We start from the raw sequence: 18,532 nt of genomic DNA, 5'->3' as shown, positions 1-18,532 counted from the left end.
CCCACAGACCACAATCAATGCGCGTCCTTCGCCTGCGCTGGGAAACTTTCCAAGCTGTTGTGAAACCAACTCCGGTTCTGCTAATGAGAGATGGAAACCGAAACTTGGCCAGGCAAGTGAACCATTCGGAGGAAATCGATTACACACAAATGCACAAATCAAGTAAAGTTTGTTTTATCTGACATACCTACATAAACAATTAGGTATGCGCCGGAAAAATGCTATTATCTGTGAAGTAAGAGTGTTCATGTTCATGTGTGAGCATTCAATAAATATAAGTAACTTATTTTTACACAACTGATTCAAGGCATTTGAAACATACGATAAGACAAACTAGTACAAATATGAGAACGTGTCTAGACATCAGATGTGTCAGATTTGTCTGTATGTACAATATTATTGACCGTCAGCTCTGCAACTGAAGGCACTGAATGGTATTCATAAAACGCGGGACAAAACATTGCGCATGCTAAATGTTTAGATGTTAGCATTTCATGATAAGAAAATATCAACTCAAACATATAGGTATATTATTTACCCTTCGTTACTGAAAGTATATGCAACAGGCCGTCAGCGTCATCTGTAAATGCTGGCGAGATGGTAGTGGTGGTGATGGGACTGAGAATGTGGTGAGGAGTGAGGGGGGGGTATAGCGCCGGGTACTGAACCCAGTCTAGTCGGGGGGAGGGGGTGCCGTTCTTAAAGTACACTATGGTATACTTGTCATGTGAACTATAAAGACGATAGTCTGCTTCTCGCGATCCAGAAAACCCAAGTGTAATGCTAACACTGCGCGCCTGCTACCATTTATAGAGGAAATCATTCTTGCCGAGGTTAAAAATGCTCCACCGCAAAACCGACTTAAGGGGTGAAACATGAAACATACTTAAAAAATGTTAGAGATGTTTAAAAAGGGAGGGTGCCCGAAAAATACGAGGGTGATCTTGAACATGCCGAAACTTCGGCTAACAAAACACAAAACAAAGCGGAATTGAAATACTTCAAAAATCTTTATTTTTAAAAACAGCATAATTCCTAAAATGAAAATTAGATCAATATCGCCATATCACATTTTGTTATTATTAAATGACTAACGCAGAAACTAACCACGGGATGTTAATACTACTTCTGTAGGATTTGTGAAGCTGAAAGTATTATTATTATTTTTGTTACTCTAATTATGTATATTATTTCAAATATGGAATGTATCACATTGCACTACCGCTGCATACATTCTGGAATAAATTCTTATTATTATTATTATTTATAAAATATTTGACTTTCAAATGGCTGGACAGCAATTTGCTTACACTAAACGTATCAAAAACCAAATACCTAACATTCAGTTTGGGCATGTAGAGCGAATGAGCGAAGATAGGAGTGTAAGGAGGATATATGATGCAAATGTGAATGGTAGCAGAAGTCGGGGACGCCCGAGGAAGACATGGCACGATCAAGTGAATCAGATACTCGAGTCGGGCCATGTCAAGAGTCAGAATAATAGAAGAGTATGTATGAGAAGATGTATGAATGTGAATGAGGCAAGGAGTGTGTGCCAAGACCGAGTTGTTTGGCGGTCCGTCCTCTCTGCCTACCCCTGCGGGGAAACGGCGTGATGGTTAGTTAGTTAGTTAGTTAGTTCAGTTCTACTATTTCAGGGCAAGCCCAAACACCTCACCACCTTATAATACATGAAATTAACTGTAATTTTGGAAATAATAACCCTCCATGTAAGTGTGAAGCCCTCGAGTGCGTTAAATTTATTAAATAGTTAGGCGTTATAATTGATAATAACCTCAAATGGAAGAACCAGATTGAAAATGTAGCTGAAAGAGTGCGCACCCTGATTCACATATTTATTTCATTAGGGGAAATTAAAAAAAAACAAGACTTAAAAAACATATACTACGGGCTGTGTAACTCAATCATAACCTACGGTTGCATTGGGTGGGGAGGTGCAGCAAGAACAACATTAAACCCGTTATTGAAGCCACAGAAATCTATTTTACGTGTTATTTATCAAGAAATCTTTCAGATATTCGAGCGACGCTCTCTTCAAGGAATTTAATGTACTAGATGTCCGACAGTGCTATATAAAAAAAATATGTTCATAAAAATAAAAACAAAATGAAAACAGCCGAACACAAACATCAAACCAGAAGTAAGGGAAGGAATGACCTTTCCGTTCCAACAAGCAATAGAGCGGCTTATCAAAAAATATTCTCATATCTCGGCCCTAAAGTATATAATAAAATCCCCTCTCAGCTGAAACTGTGTGAATTGTCATCCTTCGGTCCAAGAGTGACAAAATGGTTGTTGGATCTAGGCAGGACTGATTCCGAAATGATACTAAAAAATGTAATTTGAAATCACGAACGCCTCTATGTATCTTTTTTATGTATCTTCGTTTTAACATACTTATTTTAGCTAGTCTTAAATCCTGTATTCGTCTAGGATAACTTGAAACCTGTAAATTTGACTGTCCCGAAACGGGAATCCTTCCTAGTTGGACAGTCAAAATCATAAAATGCAATCAATATTATAAAAAATAAATTTAAAAAAATAAAAATAAATAAAAAAATGAGCACCGTTAGTAAACATGAAAAATCACGAAATCTGTCAAAAATTTGGAGAAAAGAAATACACATTTCCAATAGATAATTATTAATTAATAAAAATAAAATAATTATAGGTAAATGTCTACTTTATCGCTTGTTACAGACACAACTGAAATTAGTATATATTTATAACGTAAGAAACATAAAAATAACAGATTTATAAATTTAAGTTTAAATTTTCAAAAAATGTCCATGTTTCACATATTTGTAATTATTTTAAAAAAATCCTCCTTTCCTGTTGTCGACAAATCTTGCGTTTTTCTTATTTATTGTCTTGAAATTATTTACAATATTTAACTACTTACATGACTTTTCATTTAATTCCCTCACCAAACACAAGCCTTGTCTCTTTGTGGTGAGGAAAAACTGTTATTATTTTTTCACTATCACACTGCAACATGTCATAAATTGCGTATTTAGTGTAAAAAATGCACATTTAAAAAATAAATAAAAATGTAGATAACTGTGTGGGAAGGATAAACACATAATTTAATCTGAGTACCCAGTGCTGGACTGAGTTAATCCCCGAATAGTAGTTTGTCCAGAAGCACTACAATAGAGAGTGCGGGTGTAGATAGTGTGGATAAATCGAGATAAGCACTATAAGCATTCCGCCTTCGCAAGGTTTATTCAATCGGCCAGAGCCAGGGTGCGGATTTCAACTCATGATTCTCATGGCATGAAAGGGAATGTACTTCGACTGATTCTAATCAAATCACAAATGTTAATTAAATCACTAAAAATCGCTAGTATTTAAAATAAACGATTGTTATGTTGATAACATAATAAGTTGAATCAAATAAAAAAACACAAATTAAATTATTAAGATAAATTAATACATAAATTTTAATTGAATCAGAAATATCAATTGAACCATTATGAAATCGGAGAGATTAATCATACATATATTTTCAATGAAATAAAAAAAGATTAACCCAATCAAAAGCATCCATGCACAGGAAAGGTTAAGTTCAGTGGTAAGTTAAGTTCAGATCTGCTACCCAGACTTGGAGAAATGCAACCAGCAGATATGATATTTGGAACAGTTCCAATGCGTCAAGTTTTAGTGCCAGCCAGTCCAACTACCTCCGGGAGTCACCTAACAATGACGTATCGTGATTTTCTTTAAAATTTTCACAATTTTCCGGAAAAACCAATTATTTTTATTTATTATTTTAAGGACAAAGATTTTTTTAATTTTCAACTGATCACACGATAAAAGTTACTAGCCAGAAGCTGAAAGAAAATTCATTTTATAAAATAAAAAAAATGGGTGTGTCAAGCCTACGCAAGACAGAAGTGAAACTTCTAGTATTCCTCTCTCTCTATTTTCATTTCATCATCTCTATTTTCTCTCTTAGGTTAGTTTGAAAATTAGAGGTTAAATAATTCAACGACGAAGCATGGATTTGCTTTTTCTAATATTTTCTTATAGATGAATGACGTTCGATTAATGTATAGTTCCAAAAATTTTCAATTTATTCACAAGTATACAATATTACATAAATAACAATATTACAATTAAATATCTCGTCACTACTCATTTTTAACACTGAAATTCTGTACCAAACCGTATGAACCACAATTTATGAATGTGGGTTCTGTTGGTTTGTCGGTTTCTTACCTTTGTCGTCTGCGCCTCGAGCCGGTACAGCCGAGATGTTCCTGGTCTCGAGGAACTGTCTCACCTTACTGCAATTGCTTTCCTCGAAGGTTCTATCGGAATTATCCACATTTTTGGAGGCAGCACTACTCACTAAAACCAGCAGCAGCAAGCTGAACGCACAACACGTATATTTACACGGCATTTTAAACATATTTTTTAAAGTTTATAACAACTTCCTCGACAGTAAACAATATTTATATACTGGAATACGAATGGAACGGCAAAGCGCGCGACGCGAGCGCTCTCGACGGACGACTAAACCAGACTGAACCGCGGACGGACGGTACAGGAAAGCCCTGTCCACGTCTGTACCACAGCTAAGGCATGCGCCAAACAAAATTATACTACCGAGTAAAAAAGTACTTAAATAAAACACATAAAAACTTTTATGCGCATGCTAATGATTTGTTGCTTTTACTGAAAACAGTGAACGGTGAACGGTGAGCGGTGGTGGGGGTACCCGCATTTTCGTGTCGATCCTGACTCGGTTTTACTCCGTCCACGAAAATCCATTACGCGCCTAAAGAAGTTTCACTTCAAAAAGTTCGGGTGTATTTTTACCCAAAGCTGAAAATTTGTTTGTTTCTCTGGCGTCATAAAAATGCACAGCCTTTTTTATCTGAAATTTCTCGGTTAGGGAAATTATTCTTAACCCCCCGGGTCACTGGCATATTCGGTCAGGAGGTCGGAGCGTTTCCGTTTTGCAATAAAATAAGTAAATTAAATATTTCTGAACGTATACGAAAATTAAAACTGTTTTTGAAAGGTGATAAACGCCTTCCGTGTTTTCGTCTAAACACTGAACTAAAATTACTGGTAAAGAGAACACACTCGTTTTATTAGACAAATGTATTTTAAACAATTTGTGCCGTTTCGTATAAAAATAATTTATTAAAAAAAATCTACATTAAATTTAAAGCGTGGTGTTTTCTCTTTATAACACCGTTTGATTATATTGCTCACCCTGATAGTAAGGGAGACACAACGATTTATTTGAGACCATATGAGTTGTTCCCAAAAGCGAACAAATTAGCCTGAGGGGTTAACCTGCATTGACATTTCCGCTATCAGCTAAGAAGCTTTGAAAAATAGAATGATTAATAAAAACGAGTGTTGTAATAGTGGGTATATTTTCATAAGTAATTATGAAAAGAAAGGGTAGGTACCTCAAAACAAGCGTTCATATATATTTAACTTAACTTTCATAATCATGATAAAATCAAAAGATTTCACGGACATAGACTTTACATAGTGCCATGCAATTTTAACTTAAAATTAGACTAAAATGTCACATTGCTTAACCCACCGCACCTGCTTTCCGTGTTTCTAAGTGGGCCTAGAAAGGGGTGCGGAAACATCAATGGTGCGCAAACATTTACCGCACGAGCAAAATTCGAGCCAAGAAATCCTATCTCGAAGACCACCGAAATTATAGCACTGTGCGGATATTTTATGTGAGGTTTATAAAGACTAAATTAGTTTAATTATTGAAGACAATATTAGCGATTTCTAAACGAAAATTTGAAACAGAAAAGGATACGGTCACATCTAGGACTCGAACCCAGGACCCTTGTCTTTCCGGGACACCATGTGCGGTGAAAATGAAGACAATGTTGGTAGTTCTTATTCGAAGTATGATACAGTTAAAAGTGACCGAGGGGGATAGGGTCCCATTAGCTCAGTTGGTAGAGCGGTATCCCGGAAAGACAATTTGAGGTTTTACTCAATAAAGTTATTCCGAAAAATAAAGACTAAATTAGTTTTTCTAATAATCCCGGAAACCAGAGTTATACAGAAACGATAATTAATAATAACTATTTATTAAATATATTTATTGCAAATGATAATCAGTGTAAATATTATGGTTATAATTTAACCCGCGCAGTGTTATTGTTGTTTTCACTGCGAAAACCGAGGATGTTAGTCATACGATAGGTGTTCGATCTACGTCTACATCGATGTGGAAGGAGACAGAAGAGGCCAATTTACAAAAGACCTTTTGACTTCTTTTCATCGCAGACAGGTTAATGAAATCGATTATCGGTTCAAGAGAGTATTTCGAAATAATATATGAAAAAGTTTGATCAATTTTACCCGAAGTTAGGAAAAATTTGCATTATTTCGGGCACACTAGATACGCCCGTAACACAATTCTAACGGTTCAAAAGTGACGATACATAATTCAAAATGTACCGACCAATCAAAACTAGTTGGGAGTTCCACAAATGAAAAAAAAGATAAATATAATAGCCTTACGTGGAGCAAATTTTGTACAGTTGATAAACGTGTATGTAAAAAGCTTACTAATATAGAAACTGACATAAAATAGTTCATTTATCCAGCCAAAGAGGGTTGTTTTTCTGTCGTATAAACCTAGTAATAATAATTTCTCACCGAATTTGGGAATTTTTCTTATATATTTCTTATTTTGAAGATGTCGTAAAAACAAATACCATTTTAGAAAAAAAGATAAAATTACCTTTGATATTTTTGTATTTGAAATATACTTTAAAACTTAAAAAATAGGATATATTTTAATTTCAAACTTTAAAAAGTTTACCAAATACATTTTTAATCAAAAAGTCCAAAACTTTAAAAAAAATTAAAAAACACTGTCCTTTTGTAAAAGGAATTTGCAATAAAACTGTCTCTTCACTTTTTGCCTCGTATAGTAAAAATATATTGTTTTTAATTCCCAGAAAAGGACAACAAAAAACTGAAATTTTAAACGCATTGCTCGCACAACTTAAAACGTTCATTTCTTGGAAAATGTTTACCAACACAAGCATTAGGCATTTATGTTATAAATAAAATAAAACATCACTGTCATGAAATACTTAGCAATTATTGAATAATTAATTGACTAAAATTCACGAAAAAGAACACAAATAATCTGTAGATGTATTGAACTGGTGGATCGCGCAATGCTGCGCAAATGCTAGTGTCTTTCTCGGGTGTCTCCGACTTATTCTACCATTCACTACTGTATACCATAACGTTACTGTTAAAAAACCTATATTACTTTAATTCGACTCCGTATCTCATTCCGATGCAGAGATATTGCGTTAAGTATTCCTCGGGTAGCCCTGACTTCTTCTACTATTCAAACCCCTCTCTAAACACTCCTGGCACTAATAAGAACAAACTTTGAAATTTTAAGCGATATTGGTCGACTACTTTTCGAGTTTGGCGAGGACACACATACGCAGGCTGATTATTTTGTATATATTAAGATGATTATACGAATATAAATAGTAAATTGCCCAATTTATGAAAATTTAGAATTGCTTCTAGCGCATACAGTGGGAAAAATAAACACAATCGATAATGGGCGGGACGCAAAATACGAAGTGCCGAATTTAAAAAAATTAATTTTTATTAGTACCAACGGTCTTTATACAATGTGTAACTAAAACACCGGTTAACGGTTGAGAAATTATTTTCTATTGGTAAGGCTGAAAATATTTTACTGAACAACTTTTACACAAAAATATGGATAAATGATCATTTTGCAGTGACATCTTGCATAAGTTTCTGACAGTCACGCAAAAATCATTGCTAGACGCAAACTGGAAACACTAAGGACGGGTTGTTTCGGAGAATTTGAACAATTCATCAAATTTCAGCAATTTTGTGAAAGATTTTTTCAAGTTCTGTTTTTATTTCAGTTTTGTCAAGCAACTAGCCTACAATGATATAATAACAGAACTTGAATAGGACTTTCACAGAACCCGAAAATGAACTTTGAAATTTGATGAATTGTTCAAATTCTCCGAAACAACCCGTCCTTAATAACACAAGTTGATAAATACTAAAGCTAACCACGAAAAACATAAATATAAATTGCTGGATGGAGGTGACGTTGTGAGCTGGAAAAAGGTACGATAACCTAGAAATAATATAATAAAAAAGCTGCTGAAGTTTCATGCGCTTATTGCAGCTTCATAAAAACAATACTTTCTGCTTTATAAGTAAAGATTAAAATAAAATTAGTAATAATTTGAGGGAGAATGTAAAAAAAATCCATAAATTAAAAATTCTTGAATAAATGAATCAAGAACTGACAACAGCGGATGGAGACCGAATGTTAAATTATTTCTAGTATAAGGCGGTGTTCAACGATAATAACTCTCGTACTCCGGGCGATGGATTTATTCGCGCACGAGCGAATAGTCGTCCATACAAAATAACTAAATTAAGCGTGAACTGAACCGATCCCCCGCGTTAGCATCTACGGGCAGCAACTGGAGCGGCGAGGGGATTTTTCCCACTATGGCGGGCAAAATTTCCCTGGAAATTTCCCGATTCAGAAAATCATCGTGATATAGTCACACCGCCGACAGATCCTTTATAACCTCTCAGTTTTCCTGATAAGAATGAAAGAGACAAATGGAGATGTTTTATCTTGGGACAGCGCTCTCAGCGGCAGGATCACACAAAATTAAACTGCACATCGTCGTCGAGAGGGAGGAGGCAAAAACGTAAAAAAATCAAGAAAATACAAGAATACTTCGATATACACAAAAAAATACGTAAAATTATATAAGTAGCTGATTTTTAAACAGTTTTCATTTCTCAGTGCAAATAAACGAATTTTTAGAATATTAGTACTGACAAACCAGAAAACATGACGTGTGATGTGAAAAAGCTAGACAAAAAAAACCTTTTATGATTTATGAAGAAAAAAAATAGTTTTCTTTGTTTTACCCAATATTTAGGTAAATTTCCCCAGACATCACATCACTGAACTGGAGTCTGCGAAGCAGGAAGCATTGAGCAACTAGGTCGAGTCGTGTATAAAGAGGGGCATGCGCGCGAGGTGGTGCACCTCCCTCCCCTCTCCTACCACCATACCACCACACACCCACCGCCATCAAACCGACCTACGCCAGAACCGAGATGAAAGTAATTAAATGGAAATATTCCCAGGACGCTCAGCTGGAAGAGGACGCTACGAAATAGGAAATAATAGAAATGGAGATTGGAAGCAATTTAACACTAGAATAGGCATAATCTATAGAAAGAGCTGGCAATTTCCCTCATCTACATCTCCACATCTCGGCCATTCTGATTAACTGCTCGCTGATGGGAAATGTTACACGAGTCAGAAAACATACCATCAATACATTCGTTGACTTGAGTGATCCATTTTTTTAACCACAGTACCAAGTAGCAGCACCCGGCAGTTGTGAATTTGTGAGAATTGTTATAAATAAGTGAAAAATTTCATTGATAGTTTTGAGACTCCCCTTTTTCACTGCACAAAGTCATTACTTTTGGGTTATTTTATTAGGAAGCATGATTTTTTTTTCGAGATCTTGAAAATCACATTTTTTGAATAATCTCCTCTTTCATGAACCTTCTGGTGTCCGCAGCATTGGACATAGGCTCTTTTAAATTTAGTTAGTTTAATTCCCGTTAAAGTTAAATAAATATGAAATACATATGAAATAATCACGTGTCACTGTGTTTGTATACGCTAATCTCCGAAACCGCCCAACCGATTTCAATGAATATTTGTGAATGTGTATGGTTGGTTCCAGCTTGAAATATAGGATAGTTTTGGACCAAAAAAAATAATTTTTTTCAGCTTTATCATCCAGAAATACATACAACCACAAATTTTAACTTCTCTACACCCTCCCTCAAATATTTTATCGCAATTTTAAGGAAATCTCATTTACAACATTTAATTATTATCAATTAAGAATTTTCATTTTATTTTTTACAATTGAAAAATTAAATAAAACATGTATATCGAAAATGTTTCCCATGAATCGTATTGGTACGGTAATCTGTCACACTATGAAAGACATATACTTCAAGGCAGTTTTAATAGAATAGAACGGTACCGGTCGCATTTTCACTTATTTTCTATTGTACTGAATCGTACAATAATCACAATCTGGTGAAATGATCGATAACAAATGAAACGTCAAAACGATATCTACGATGGATGTGTCTTGCGCATGTATTCTGTGTATGTCAAATGCCTAAAATATCCGACAACAGATAAAAGGCGGTCTACATAAAATGAGGTCTATATAAAATACGGTCTACATAGAAGGCGGTGTGTGGCAGGACAGCGATTGCCCGGGCCCACTAGTTATTCTATATTATTTAATAAGACAATACCTCTAGGACAAAACATGGCTGACAATTTGATGGAGAATTTTTAATAAATTTCTTCCGTTTGCGATTATCAACGATGTCACAGAATGCAGAAACCTAGAAATTTAAAAAGGCGGCCGAACATTTTGACAACATTTTGGAATTCATCTCTCTAAAGTCACTGGTATCGATTTTGAACGATATCACAGAATCCTATACATTCAAGATGGCAGCCGAAATATAAAATTTTTCATTAGATCCACGATCAGCATTCTCTAAGCCTGATTTTGACCAAAGTTGACACAGGTTTGTAACGTTTTTCTACATTTAGTTTTCCACGCTACATTGGGTATTAAATTTCATTTTATGACAACATATATCACCTCGAAACTTAGAACACTGTTCAGTGGAGACTATAGAAGGCCGCCCACGATTGGTTGGACGAGGTCGCTTAACTTTGCCCTAAAGCACACGAATCACATAAATTCCTGAAAACGACCAAAATCAATAAACCTTAAATACGTACCATACGAGAATCGTTATCAGCTGCAATTGCAAACTAGTTATTTATGTAAGCGATACATATCTTCCTCATGATGCGTTTGAATAAGTTAGTCGTTGATAATTAAAATAGGTGTCGCCATTGTAACCTTTTGGTCGTCCTTGGAGCATTCAGGTCGATGTTTTCTATTGAAAGGGTTTGATTTAAATGCGTACGCTGATTTACGGTTTCATTACTGCTGTAATCACGTGTCCGCTGAGTTAATCCAATCTAATTTGATCCGCGTGGCTGCGGAGAGACAAGGACACGAGGAAACTATGAAACAAGGAGACAAGGGTGGCAGAAGTACAAAGGTCTACCCCAAGAGGCGCCACGTCATGGTAGGTTCTGTAGCTCTGTAAGTCTGTATGCAATGATGGCGAGAAGGCGCCAGAGACAGAAAGCCTTATCAGCGGCATCTCACTGCAATATCAGAGTGTGTGGGTATTGAATGGGAACAAGAGATGGCGATAGGCGGTACCCCGGTTAAGTCAAACACGTGTAAACACGAATAGGCAATTACCCCCCTACCCCCACCCTCACACGGTCGCGCCTTGACAGGGAGATTAATTCTGACGGGTGACAAATACAATACAGGTCAGGTTCCTTTACCGGTATTTAGTGCGTTGATGAACCAAAGCATGATTTATGAAGAGAAAAAAACATCGTTTAATTAAACTAATGCTGTCGAAAATATAGTAGAAGGGAATATAATATTCAACCCCTATATACTCATTCAGAGTCCAGACACCAGACATAACTTAGATACTACAGTATACTCTTTTTTACATTAATTGCACTGGAAAATCAGGAAAATAATTTTACTCAGGGCCTATGTCATCTTAGGGGGGCTGTGTGAGGGGTTTGTTTGAGGAGAGGAAGGAGTGAACATGGGTCTTGAAGAGTCACATGTCGTAGGAGGGAGGAAATACAGAGACCGGCAAATCGTTCCATAGCCGAGCTGTTGAATTCAAGAACGAGACCCGATCTCATGTGACAAAATGTCAACCGCGTTCAGATGTAGGGCGCGCGTTTGGCGTATTTTCGGACTACGCACCGGTGCCGAGGGGATCAATGACGCTATTTCGTCGGAAAATCTTCCACTGAAATACCGGTAGAACAAGGACAGCATTCCCACCAGACGCCTGTACTCTAAATATGGCAAGTTCATTTTTTTAAGATAGTGACGTAAAGCTGCAAAATTCAACAGTGGGGCGCACTTGTAATTTGTATCTATAGGGTCATCATTTGTGCAGATACTATTGAAGTCTTTGGGGATCCTAAAATGAAAGAAACAAAACGAAATGTCAATTAAAATGATTTCAGTGTTTAGTGACCAGATCTTAAATGCTAGGTACTTTCCAACCTTCATCTTTCCCATCGCCTTTTTTCGCCCATCTCCCTTTGGCCTCACAACATTCCGAGTCCAGGCATTTAGAACTCTTGTGCGGTATTCACACAAAAAATACACTATCGATGCTACTAAAATACACTCAATATGGTATAAATTTTATTCTAATTTATTCGCATAGAGATTTATCAGGAGTTCAACACAAATATTTTTTCACTGTGTGTGAATTTAAGCAAAACATTTATTTTTATTTTTTATCCTACCAAAACGAGAGTAGGGGCGGTAGTAGGGGTAGCGGTAGTAGGGGGAGTAGTAGGGCGGTAATCAAAGCGAATGCAAAAGTTTGTTGACAATTATTAAACCGAATGCAAAACTGTGTTGACTATCAAACCGAATCCAGAACTTTGTTGGGTAACAAAACAAAAACAAACTCTAGAATGAAAACAAAACAAAGCTAATTATTCGGATTATTTGATCACGGGTGGGAATTTTCAGAAAATTCAGCTAATGACCGGATGACCGGGAACACGTGAGATAAAGGCATACTGCTGATGGAACCATTAGAAATTGTAATCTTTCTCTTTTTTTCATAAACGACGCATGTCACAGAAATATAGGTTAAGTTAGGCTATGTCAGAACGGAGCTCTAAGTAGCAGGACCACCAAAACAATGAATTTCCTAACGAATAATATATTGCTATTAGGCCCTGCGGGCGGCAATTGGTTAGGCTTCGCCCAGTTTAAGTGATGCTAACAACAGTTAACCTGTAATGTTTATTTATTGGGTTGGCAGTGCCTACACTTCCTACAAACAAACGCGTATTATTTGCGAATTTCATATCGGTGTTCTGTCAAAATGGTGCGAAATTATTATTTACGTAAATAATAATAAATATCAATATTTTTTTAAATCGTAAATGAAAAGAGTTGTTGTTTATTATCATTAAGTTGAATCAAATGTTTTTTTCTTTCTTTTTAAATGCGTACGAAAACGGTAGTTTGGTAGTTTGAATAGATGAAATTGTACGTATTTGTTATGGATTATTTCAAATGAAATTATTCGCGATTATGCCGCCAGAGGTGCGCTCTGTCGGCCAATAGGGAAACTACTCCAGCGGCCGGTAAAGGAGGGATTGACATTTTCAAGGAACGAATGTGTGATATTTTGCGCGAAGGCTTTGCGGAATTTACCCGAAAGATAAGATTTGAATTCGACCAATCAGAGGGCCGAAACCGTCCAGACGCTAGCGTAATAATACTATCAGAATTCTTATAAAGACGTACCTGATACCTACTGTTGATTGGTGCGTTGTAACCTCTCAATTTTCTCTTATAAGCAATTCGTATGATAAAGATGCGTTAAATTAACTAAGGACGGGTTGTTTCGGAGAATTTGAACAATTCATCAAATTTCAACGTTCATTTTCGGGTTCTGTGAAAGACTTATTCAAGTTCTGTTTTTATATCATTGTAGGCTAGTTGCTCAACAAAACTGAAATAAAAACAGAACTTGAAAAAATCTTTCACAGAACTTGAAAATGAACGTTGAAATTTGATGAATTGTTCAGATTCTCCGAAACAACCCGTCCTAAGTTGATATGAGCTATCAATGGCAGGACCGTAATGACGATGAAGTTCATATCGAATTACAGTTGTGATATTATTCGATATTATGACTGTAGGATAGTTGACAATAATATAAAGGTACCTATATGTATGTAGCTGGTATAGCCTAAAGAATTTTGAATTATGTGGATGCAGACATACTCAACAGCAGAACACATCGTATAAGAATGTTCCCTTCAGTTTCGGGGAGGTACGTATGTGCTGAACTAAGTGACTCCCGATGCCGAAGACTGGCTCAATAATATCTGCACCCCACCTTGGCATAAACCAACTATCCTCCACCATACGAAGAAGAATAAAAAGAAAAAAGAATAGCAGAACCATAATCTGGGCGAGGTGTATTTTAAATGAAAAATTAGAAAACTGCGCTATAGAAATGTAAAAAGCTATACCTAGTGAGAAATTTAAAGTATATACCTAGCACGTGCTAGTAAAAAGTCAAGTCGAATGGAAACTGGTACGGGGAGGAAATATGGAAAAGTAGCTCCAATCAATACCATATCAACCTAGGCCAGGACACTGAATCATGTCGGCCTCTTATTATGCAAGATCATCCTACATTTTACACAAATATTTATATTATAGTTATATTTTTATTTAAATTTGTGTGTGTTTTTTCAGAAGTAACTCTTGTTGTTGCGTCATTTAAATTAAATAAAATAACTAACACACACCACATTTTATTAAATGGTGGTTATTTTATTTAATTAAAATGTTTCAATAAAGTAGTTAGTTACAGGTAGAACGGCTTATAATATTATTATACAGGAAGATCTTATATAAATAAGAGGCCGACTTGATTCAGTATCCTGGTCCGGGTTGAAGTGGTTTTACTCAAATTCGGTTCAGGGTGTAATGAAGTAGCTATACAGGATGTCCGGGGGTAAAGTGCACAATCTTCGGAAGGTAATTCTACATGATGGTAGAAGTAAAAAAAGTAAGAAGAACTTTTGTACATGAAAACTACCAAACGTTGAAATTTCGAAAAAATCTGATTTGCACTATCATATGGAATCACCTACCAAATTTTGGGAACTTTACACCGGACACCCTGTATAAGGTAGATTGATATTTATATCGAAGGGTAGAGTGGCTTATAATATACATATTATATAAGAGGATCTGAATGAATAAGAGGCCGACTTGATTCAGTGTTCTGGTTGATGTGGTTTTACTCCAACACTGTTCAGGGTGTCATGAAGTAGATATAAGGTAGATTGATATTTATATCGATGGGTAGAATGGCTTATAATATACACATTATATACGAGGATCTTATATAAATAGGAGGCAGACTTGATTTAGTGTCACGCTGTGATAAGGTGGTTTTACTCCAATTCGGCTCAGGGTGTGAAACGGGCAAATCCACTTGTATACGACGAGGAATTTATGGCCTGGTTTCTTTCATGTTGCACAATACCGGAAAATTCTTAGCCCCGGAATATATTGCCGATAGGAGTGTGGAAGAATAAAGTCGAGCGGCTCCAAATTTCACACAATGCGCCACGAGGCGAATCAAAGGAGGCTGTGCGGATCGTACATGAAGAAGTTGATATAGGTATTTTTTTACTACTATTTATTAGATACTATTTACTGAAGATAAGATCCAAATTTATGCCGACGGTGGTTTGGTAAAATCTTTCAATCCACAAATTGAAAACTTTACGGGAGACGATAAAAAATGCTTCGTAAAACTAATTAAAAATTGATATCAAAGTTACTTTTTTGAGGTGTAAAAGATTATTGCAATTCTATTAATAATTATGAAAGATTTGAGGGATGAGTAATTTCACCTACGGTTTTCTCGAAAAACTTTAAATTTAGTTTTTAGAATAAAAAATTCCTTAGTCAGCAAAAAATATTTTATAACTAGCTAATTAACTTTATACGAAGTTGTACTTTGAAGACTATTCTATATGAAACCACTGAACATGAATGGTGGTCTTTCAGCAGGGCGATACTGAGATTATATATCGTAATGGGACAAATTGATATGTTATACTTACCTGGGCATAATTATAATATTGCGTGTAGTAAACGTTGCCAAGAATAAAAAACACCAGTTCCTCTAATTGCACTAATTAGAACTGTTAACCCCACTCTTTTTCCTTCCAATAAACCATCTGCCAAAGTGAATCATTTGGTTTAGCTTAAATAAAAATAAATCCCTAAAAATACATACAGGAAAATCGTGTTAAAGGAGACACGTTTGAATGTATTTATGCACACTGATACATGTTTTTAGAACTAGTTTGGAACATCACCCGAAGTCCCCCCCCTTACCCTATAAATGCCCAAAGATACTTTTTAAATTGAGGTTAGCTATTCAGCTTTCTAACAAAAACAAAATTAATATTAAATTAAATTATTTTTTTATCCATCCAGTACACCACTGCACAAGCAAGGGTCTCTTTAAAATGATTTACCTGTACCTATGTGAAGTTATACATAAATAACCAGCAATGTAGTTACAGATTTAATTTATTTATATTGGATACAGGTAAAAGCGCAAATAGTTAATCACAACATGAAAAATGGAATATGTTCAAATATTAATGAAAATTGTACCTAACCCATGTTTTTAATAGGTACATTATTGTTGTTCTGAAAATTTTTTCATAAATAATATACCTACTGATACGCATTATCGAATCATGACTCCAAAAATGGAACACATTCAAATATTGATGAAAATAGTATCTACCCCATTGTTACCGAAAAGTTCTAATACATATTCGTACAACAGTAGGTACCAATATTCATACCGTTTTGTGAAGTCATCTCAATTTGCACATAATACATAAACACGAATGAACATATTTACGTTCCGGGATGCCGGTAAAGGGGCCATTAGTTAATCACGACTCCATTATCAAATCGTAGGGGAAATGCACACTTTGAATTATTGAGCATGTTGGTTGCTTTATGCCCATGCAAATCCACAGTGATACAACAGCAGCGGGCCCGGTGGCTCCGTCAGCGCAGAGATATCAAAAATACTCTCACCACTGATAAATAAAATAAGGCAATCTTTCTGGCTAAGTACCCGCCTGATGGGTGGTAACTGGTACCTAACTGTAATAAGTGGGTGCCTGCGCAGTCACTTCCGGATCCGCAGGCAGAAGCGCTCGGCCGGCTTATCTCCGCGGAACATTCTTTACGGGAACATTCTGGGAACATTGGCAACAGCTTTCACAGCAGCGCCGCCCAGCTATTTCTGTTTTGCGGAGTAAATAATAAACGAATATGGCGATTCAGATACAAGAGAAAATCAAACGGAGCGCGAAAAGCCTTCCTCGCTCGCAGAGGGCGGCGTGACGTTAATTTATTACATTTCGTCTTGTCGAGTGAAAGGTTACTTCTACTGCAACGTTTTTAAATACATCTTTGAATTTCACATTTGTTTTCTTGAATGAATGAATGAATGAAGTGGAAACTAAACCACCATATCCGATCGAGCTGAAACTCGGCAGATTGACTCATTGTCAACGACAATGCATTCTATCAACACGGTGGAAATCACGCATACACATGCGGAGATATACGCATCTCCCTGAAATTAGATGACATTACAGCAGTTAATATACGAAATAACTCTCGATCCTATCCAATTGGGATTCGGCTCAGTTGTTAGAGAGGTTGATTCCAGGGAAGGAAGGTTCAATAGCTAGTCAAACCATTTTTTTTAGTTTTATAAGATATTTTTTCAAAGTTCACCGCAAGAGCCAGCCCCTTGGGAGGAAGGTTCAAACCTCAGTCAAACCAAAATTATTATTTTTTTAAATTCACCTATTAAACATAAATATGTAAATTTATTACCTTAAAAAAAGGTATTGTTTTTACGGGTTGATTTATTTATTTACGTCATGTCAAAATGAGGGAATGGTTTCTCAATTTTTGAAATGTTGGGAGGCTTAATGAAGTTGTGGGGGTGGGGCGGGAGATTAAGAAGTATCTAGATATTCAGATCCAGTCACAAAACAGAGCTTAATCCATTTCAAGCACGTTTTCTCTTCTGAACGCTTGTAACTCGCCAGTGAAATACTGAGGCAATCTTACGATCTGAGAGTAGATAGATAATTAACCTTCGTATTAATCTTATTTTAATTAATCACTTCGAACGATAATTCGCTATAAAAGTACCCCTCTTCTGCCTCATATCCCCCTAATTGGGGATCGTGTAGTTTCACTCAGTTTCAGTTGTGACACATGCGCCGTATGACATTTAACATTTTTTTTAAACGCAGCCATGTTCTCCAGATCTACAATATCCTCCCGGAGGGTGGCAACAGCTGCAGTGGTAGCGATGCAGAATTGTCGGGAATGTCCCGATTAGATGACTACCGAATTGGCATACCAGCCTCTGGCATATTCTATTCTTCTATTCACTTTGGTGAGTGTCCTCCATACTCGAAACAAACAAAAAAACTATTTATTTACTACTGATGCTCACACTCTTAGCTTTGCAAAACGACTGATCAAACTCTAATAACCCCGTGCATCCGTTACCTGTGATCATTTTTGAGAAATATTTCTATGCTAATGAGCACCACGAATTAGTCATCCAACCTGTAGGATTCTTATTTATTTGTGCGGCATTCTTTTTTTGTCCATAGCCT

The 18,532-nt window shown here is 36.1% G+C and overlaps 1 protein-coding gene across 9 annotated transcripts in view; it reads right to left on the bottom strand.

The window, feature by feature from the left end:
* The window catches only part of LOC149425221 (uncharacterized), a 205,546-nt gene that overhangs the window by 44,409 nt on the left and 142,605 nt on the right, over window positions 1–18,532 (bottom strand). The gene's annotated exons all lie outside the window — the stretch shown is intronic.

Source organism: Hesperophylax consimilis, chromosome 3 (genome assembly GCF_061612785.1).
Source record: "Hesperophylax consimilis isolate HC1 chromosome 3, BYU_Hcon_1.0, whole genome shotgun sequence".
In the NCBI taxonomy this organism is placed as follows: domain Eukaryota; kingdom Metazoa; phylum Arthropoda; class Insecta; order Trichoptera; family Limnephilidae; genus Hesperophylax; species Hesperophylax consimilis.
This window is presented reverse-complemented; position numbering and strand designations above follow the sequence as displayed.